General features: G+C 34.5%; 1 pseudogene; it reads left to right on the forward strand.

The window, feature by feature from the left end:
- Positions 1-3,189: 3,189 nt before the first annotated feature.
- Positions 3,190-5,082, forward strand: LOC107829793 (acyltransferase Pun1-like; annotated as a pseudogene).
- The last annotated feature ends 1,423 nt before the right edge of the window (positions 5,083-6,505 follow it).

Here is a 6,505-nt window from a genome sequence, read left to right on the forward strand (position 1 = left end):
ATTACTTACTGAGTTGACATATTCACATTACTCTTTGCACCTTGTGTGCAGATCCAGGTATTTCTAAGCTCGGTGGCATGTTCATCGGAGTTAGCAATGTAGCTGCCTGGCGATCGCAACCTTGCTTTTCTCCCTTCTTATTCTCCCTTAGTGTATTTTGTGATTTTCCCGACCATGTTGGTCTTGAGGTTATCAGACAGTTGTAATAGATGCTCATGACTAGTGACACCCCGATGTTGGGCTTGTGTAATTATTCCGCACTTTTCTTTTAAGTTTTATTATGAGATTATTGGTTTATAAATGGTATAAAAATAACTTTATTTGGAAAATGATTGATTCGGGAGTTGTGTCGGTTGGCTTAGTTACACGATAGGAGCCATCTCGACCGGGTCGATTTTTGGGTCGTGACAATGTTTAACTCTTGCCAACCGTACCTGGGCAAAAGTTGTTGAAATTGATGCCTCGGATATTGGGTATGGTGGAATACTAAAAGAGTGTTCCCCAATAGATAAACAAGAATACCTTGTTCAATTTCATTTGGGAAAATGGAATAATTTCCAAAAGAATTATGCTACTGTAGCTAAAGAAATCCTTGCTATAGTAAAATGTGTTATAAAATTCGAGACTGATTTATATAATCAAAAGTTTTTAATAAAAATTGATTGCCAAGCAGCAAGATTCATCTTTAATAAAGATTTCAAACATGATGTTTCCAAACAAATGTTTGCAAGGTGGCAAGCATTGCTAGCCCCATTTAATTTTGAAATAGTCAACAAAAAAGGGTCGGATAATACTCTCTCCGATTTTCTTACTAGAGAATATTTGGACTCATAGTTCTTTATTTATTACAGATTATGAGGCCCGCATACAGACCTCCTCGAGGCAGAGGAAGAGGGAGGACATCTTCCTATGGCAGAGGGAATAATATTCTCTAAATTAAGGTCACAAATTATTGATAAATTTCCTACGAGTTCAGAGGTAGGAACAGAGGTAGAAGAAATTTCATCTCAAAAAGGGCCTTACACTATGTCTGAAATCAAAAGGCTTATTAAGAATAAGTCCCAGCCTGATAGAATGGCTACTGTCCAAGATTTAAGCATCGAGAGTAATCATCTCAAGAAAGAAGCCTCAGAGTTAAAGGCTTCTAATGTAGCCTTAGATGAAAGAATTTTCAAGCTAGAAAATTCTGACACTACTATTGACAAAGAACTCGGTACTAATAATACTGAGACAAATATTGGTACAGAAACATCTAAAGGCAAAACTGCTGGTAAATTACTAGCAGCAAATGATTATGCTGAGGATGAATTTTTACAGAAACTCCAGTATTTTACTATCTAAAAGTTTTTAATAAAAATTACTCTTTTAATTGATTATAATTTTAAAAGAGAGTTTACTGCTTTATTTGATAGTGGAGCAGATTTAAGTTGTATAAAAGAAGGAGTAATACCTTCTAGATATTTTTATAAAATCACTCATCGATTGAAAAATGCTAGTGGTGGTCAAATGGGTATTTCATATAAATTACCTAGGGCTTATATTTTGATAGATCTAAAGTTACTACCAGAAGACCTATAAAATGGGATGAAGTGGTAGCTCCCCAAAACACTGGTAATACAGAGGTAACTGAAATAGAACAAACCTCGGATGGAACTGTTAAGATCAGGTTTAATGAACCGGGTAGTAACTTTAGATCTACCAAAATTGGTTTCTATAAAAATAGTCTCATTCTTGAAATCCATAATTTTGCACATAAGATTCAAAGTATATAAAGGCTTATAATAAATCCTATAACAAATGAATATTATCTTTGTACCAGGTAAATAATCATAACCATGCAATTTAATGCCAAGTATTAGAGGCATCGCAATGAGTATTGATTATAATAATTACTCATATGGAAAATTGTTCAGTGTATGCACCCAAGATTTATATATATATATACGGATTTTGTCATGTTATCATATCAGCCATTGATTTTCATGTTATCATATCAACCGTTGATTTTATTGTAGTTGTCTTAGATAATTAATTGTGACAATATAGTTATGTGGTTGGAGTTAGAATGTTGGAGTGAATGTTTTGTGTTTAAATTTGGTTTTTGAGTCTAATAATGTTGTGACAATTTAGTTTTAAAGACTAATGATATTTTATGGTTTTATGATATGTTATGTATTTCTTTTAACTTTAAAATATATTTTTTTTTGCTTTGATAATGATTTACAGCTTAATTAGTGATTTTGTCAATAATATATGAATTCAAAAAATTTAATGAATTTGAGGTTATGACTGCAGGTGCTTTAAATATAAGCTAAAAAAAGTTTAAAAATTATATTGCGGAGGTTTCAAACCGCCGCAATTTACAATTGAAAATTATTTTAGAAAGATAAAAATTTTAGATTTGCGGGGGTCAACCGCCGCGAAGTAACCACCGCTACTTAGTTCTGGCGGTCAGCAAAAAACTGCCGCAAATTGATTGCGACGACTCTTATCGTGGGGTTTTAGCGACTGCCGTAACAACATATTGCGGGGGTTGTTAACCGCCGCAAACCTTAAAAATAACCCCGCAATTAGGCCCTTTTTTGTAGTGCGGTATCATTTATAAGTAACTTGACTTCACGTTGCAAAATAATTGTACAATATTAATGGACAAAAATTAAACTCTAAGACATATATTGTTGGTATTATGGTGTTAGATATCAGAAAATCAGAAAAAAAGAGAAAAATTAGTTTAATAAACAAAACGGAAAAATAATTTCGAGCCCACAACTTGCTTGTGTGTCCTTAAGGAATTTAATCCCGTCACGATTGTCCAAGGTTTGAGATTAATTCCTCTCAGGATATAACGGAATAACTATTCTGCAATACTAGCAATCAAAATTACAGAATTTCAGCGAACTCAACAGACGGAGCAAATCACACGTGACACTTATATTTATTTGAAAATAATGCAACAATATAGAAAAGATGGGAGAATTTTTCAGATTTTTTCATTTGAAACATGAGGCCAAAGCTCTAAATTTATAGACAAAGAAAGGGTGATATGGAGAGGTGCAATCCAAAAGGTACCTCTTCCATTTCTTACTCGCACCCAAAAAATGCAACATATATGTATGTATATAAGTAACTCTCTCAAATAGTTAACCAAACCAAAAAGAAGTGCAGTATTGCTTAAGACTTGAAAGCATAATGGTGGCATCGTCACTTGTTTCTTTGATTTCCAAGAAGATCATCAAACCCTCTATTCCGACTCCTCCTCTTAGAACTCACAAATTTTCTTTTGTCGATCAGGTTTTTCATTTTTCTATTCCTATGTCATTTTTCTACCCTAAAAATCGTAATGACAAGTCATATGAACCTACTCACGTATCTCAACTTGTTGAGAAATCTCTTTCTAAAGCACTATCATTCTATTATCCTTACGCTGGAGGACTAAAGGATAGTTCCTTTGTTGATTGTAACGACGTTGGGGTTGAGTTATCCCACGTTCGTGTCCATTGTCCCATGTCTGAAATTTTTAATCACCCTTACACTGATGCTGAACATGTAGTTTTTCCAGTAGTCCAACCTTACGGCCACAATGAAGGAAATTTAGCTATAACTCAGGTAAGTTATTTTTTGGTTTAACCATCTGGTATCCGGAGGCCATATATGTATGCAGTCAAAACTCTTTATAACAACACTTCTCTATAAAAGCCAAATATTTCCGAAACCAAATCTCATATTCTATTATAATATGTGTTTTCTATAACAGCAATTTACTATAACACCCAAAAATATTTGGAACAAATGAGACTGTTATGGAGAGGTTTGACTGTACTGACCCCACTAGTAGTGGCAAAATCGTTATAGAAAACAGTTAACCACCCATATTATCCACTAAAAATGGGTTGGATAATGAACTTTTTAAAACGGGTCAAATATAGATAAAAATCATATTATCCATTTAGAAAATGGATAACCAATGAGTTTAGCTTTTATATTTGTGAAGCCTCAAATTGGGGGTTCCTTAAGTTTGGGAGACTAAGAATTCTCCCAAAAGTGATCATATTCAAGAAGTCATGGAACCATATTATCTGTCGGTTAACCCGTTTTGTATCCGTATTAAATATGGATCTAGTCGGATAATTTATTCGTTTTTTTCATTACCCATTTTCGACCCGACCCGCCCGTTTGACACTCCTAAACCCGACTAATCCAGATTTTGATCAGGTAAGCCATTTTGATTGCGGAGGAACGGCAGTTGGTGGATGCTTATCGCACAAGATTGGAGATGGTTGCACCGCCAGTAGTTTCTTGTACAACTGGGGGGTTTTGAGCCGTGATATAAGTGCAAATTTATCTCGTCCTCATTTTGTTGAAGACTCCATCTACCCTCAATCTAGTGATCCCTCTATTCTGTCAAAGTCTATAAAGTCAGAAGAACCTGGATATCTAGGGAAAAGATTTATTTTTCCTGCTGCTAAAGTAAATGCACTCAAAGCCATATTTTCTATGGATTCAGGAGTATGCAATCCTACTCGAGCCGAAGTTGTGACCGCACTCCTTTATAAATGTGCTGTAGCTGCACGAAGAGCGAATTTTGGTTCATTTAGACCATCTTCCTTGTTTCAAGTGGCAGATATGCGCCAAAGGCTGAACCCATCTTTGTCACAAGATGCATCTGGAAATATTGTATCTGGATTTTTGGTGCCAATAACCAATGAAAGGGAAATGTATTGTCCAAGATTGGTTAGTGAAATGAGAAAGGAGAAAGAGAAACTTGTGGATAAAGATAATATTAACAAAAATGCATTTATCTCAAAAGTAATTGCTTCACTTGAAAAAGGGAAAAACAATGAATCTGATGATTATTATTGTAGCAGTTTGAATGCATTCCCGCATTATGAAACGGACTTTGGTTGAGGGAGGCCAGCTAAAGTGAGCATGGCAACTGGCCCCTTCAGTAAATTATTTTTTCTAATTGATAATCAAAGTGGAGGTGGAGTTGAAGCTATAGTCATGTTGGACGAACAAGACATGTCTATATTTGAAAGAGATCCTGAGCTTCTGGAGTTTGCTATTCCAGCTCCAAATCTTTAATTTAAAGCGTCTTCTCGTCAATCTAATTTTATACTACGTCTAATAAGTTGTGTTGTCTAAGGAAACTTGTGACTTTTGTTAAAGTATGTTTTATTTAATTCTTGTGTTGTTATGTTGTTCAAGTCCAGTTTGTTGAGACTTTGTGCCATGTACTGTTTTCTTTTGCTGCTTTACTTTTGGCTTTCTTTTTTCCTTTTATCCACTAAAAATGGATCGGATAATCAACTCTTTAAAAATGGATCAAATATGGGTAAGAACTATATTATCCATTTAGAAAATGGATAACCAATGAGTAACCAATGGATAAGTAAAAATGGCGTGTGGTAGCCACTAAATAAGGTGGTGTATATTTTTTATCCACCAATTCTAATGCTGAGCAAAAATAGCCACTATTCTATTAAAATTAATATGAAAAGACGTTTTTATCCTTTCTTCTATTTCTTTTATTCCCAAACCCTTCCTTTATACGCTTCAGAGCCAAAATTTCAGAAGCAAAATTTCGCTCCCTCTGTATCAGTCTCGTTCCGTGCATGCGAATCATTGTTCGATTTTGTTCCTGCCCAGCGATTCTCTGCGTGTATTTTGTTGCACTTAATCTCTTCTCCTTTGTCATCTTCTCTACATCGAGCCAACGAACTGGTATGTTTTTTATTTTGCTTTTATGCATTTTTCTTTTTGTATAACTGTAATGGCGATCAATACTGTGTTTGGCATCAAGTATGTGTGAAATTTCAAAATATTGAATATAACTTGATTCAGTGTGGAATAAGGAGCGGATTTTTGTAAGAAAGTTATTCTGAGCTTTTTTGTATTGAAATGTGTTTGTGGTTCAATCAATATATTTGATTATGTAAGGATATTTCATAACAATAGTCGTATGAATTCATAAGCTAACTGTGTTTATGAATTTTTAGTTAACTGTGCTTCTATAAAAGTTAAGGACCAAGGGTCCTTAACTTTTGACCTTGGAAGTCGAAGTTCAAGACCATGTGTCCTTAACTTTTGAACTTGAAACTTGAAGCTCAGGGCCAAGTGTCCTTAACTTTTGAACTTGGAACTCAAACTTTAGGACCAAGTGTCCTTAACTTTTTAACTTGGAACTCTAAGTTAAGGACCAAGTGTCCTTAACTTTTGAACTTTAAACTTGAAGTTCAGGACCAAGCGTCCTTAACTTTTGAACTTGTAAGTCCTTAACTTTAAGATGCATTTTACTTAGGTCCTGAATTTTAGTCCTTATGTTGTTTTTCCTTCTTTGTAGTGTGCTAATGGAAGGAGATCGTGTTTGAGTTTGATGTTTGGTGTAATTCGAATAGCTATTGGAAAGGAGATTTACAGTATAAGGAAACAATAAAAAGTTTCTTGTCGAATAGGCAATGGAAGAAGTTGAGGGATGGTATTTTCGGAAACTTTTTCTGATTACAAA

Source organism: Nicotiana tabacum, chromosome 5 (genome assembly GCF_000715075.1).
Source record: "Nicotiana tabacum cultivar K326 chromosome 5, ASM71507v2, whole genome shotgun sequence".
NCBI lineage: Eukaryota > Viridiplantae > Streptophyta > Magnoliopsida > Solanales > Solanaceae > Nicotiana > Nicotiana tabacum.